The sequence below is a fragment of the Cariama cristata genome, unplaced genomic scaffold (assembly GCF_000690535.1).
Source record: "Cariama cristata isolate BGI_N322 unplaced genomic scaffold, ASM69053v1 scaffold22316, whole genome shotgun sequence".
Lineage (NCBI taxonomy): Eukaryota > Metazoa > Chordata > Aves > Cariamiformes > Cariamidae > Cariama > Cariama cristata.
This window is the reverse complement of record NW_009622977.1, coordinates 4314-4668: the sequence shown is the minus strand read 5'-3', so window position 1 is coordinate 4668 and position 355 is coordinate 4314.

Genomic DNA, 355 nt, shown 5'->3' with positions numbered 1-355 from the left:
CCTTCTCAACCAAACCATTCCGAGATTCTATGAAACACAGACAAAAATTAAAAGTCCTTCCCCCAGTGCCGAGGAGCAGCCCCTCCTCCTCCTCAGCTGCTTTGTTCTCCACCCCTACAGTGCTTTTTACCCATTTTAAATATATTTTTGCAGAGGTGCCACCGACTTCACCGACGGGCTCAGCTTTAGCTTTCTTCCCCCCACAGCTCCCCAGCACCAAAACCTCCCGACCCAACCGTGCCGGGTGCTCACCGCCAGCGCCGGGGAGGGCAGAGGAGAGGGTCCCCTCCAGGCACAGGGGGTCCCTGCTGTCCACGCACTGCGCTGCCGGGATGTCCTCACCGGTCTCCTGCTG